Source organism: Aptenodytes forsteri, unplaced genomic scaffold (genome assembly GCF_000699145.1).
Source record: "Aptenodytes forsteri isolate BGI_AS27 unplaced genomic scaffold, ASM69914v1 Scaffold454, whole genome shotgun sequence".
NCBI lineage: Eukaryota > Metazoa > Chordata > Aves > Sphenisciformes > Spheniscidae > Aptenodytes > Aptenodytes forsteri.
The window spans coordinates 99123-99460 of record NW_008795713.1 but is presented as its reverse complement, the minus strand read 5'-3'; positions in this window follow the sequence as shown (position 1 = coordinate 99460).

Sequence of the window (338 nt, the reverse complement as noted above, 5' to 3'; positions counted from 1 at the left end):
GGGGCCCCCCGGGGCGGCGGGGGGGACAGCTCTGCGAGGACAGCCAGACGCTGTGCCTGGCCGTGCCCGCCAGCGCCTTCAACTCCAGCTACACCTGCGTGGCCCGAAATCCCATCCAGGAGCGGAGCGTCTCCATCCGCCTGGACGCCCCGTGCCGGCAGCAGGGTAAAACCCCCCCCCGGCCCCGGCACCCGGTCCCACTCGGCCGGCGGGGTCCTGGCGCCCACCACGGCTTGTCCCCGCAGGGAAGCGTGGCTGGGGGAGGCCGCGCGGGGGGCCGGCGGTGGTGGGCGGCGGGGGGGGGGTGTTGGTTTTTCTCCTCGCGTCCACAGCCGCAC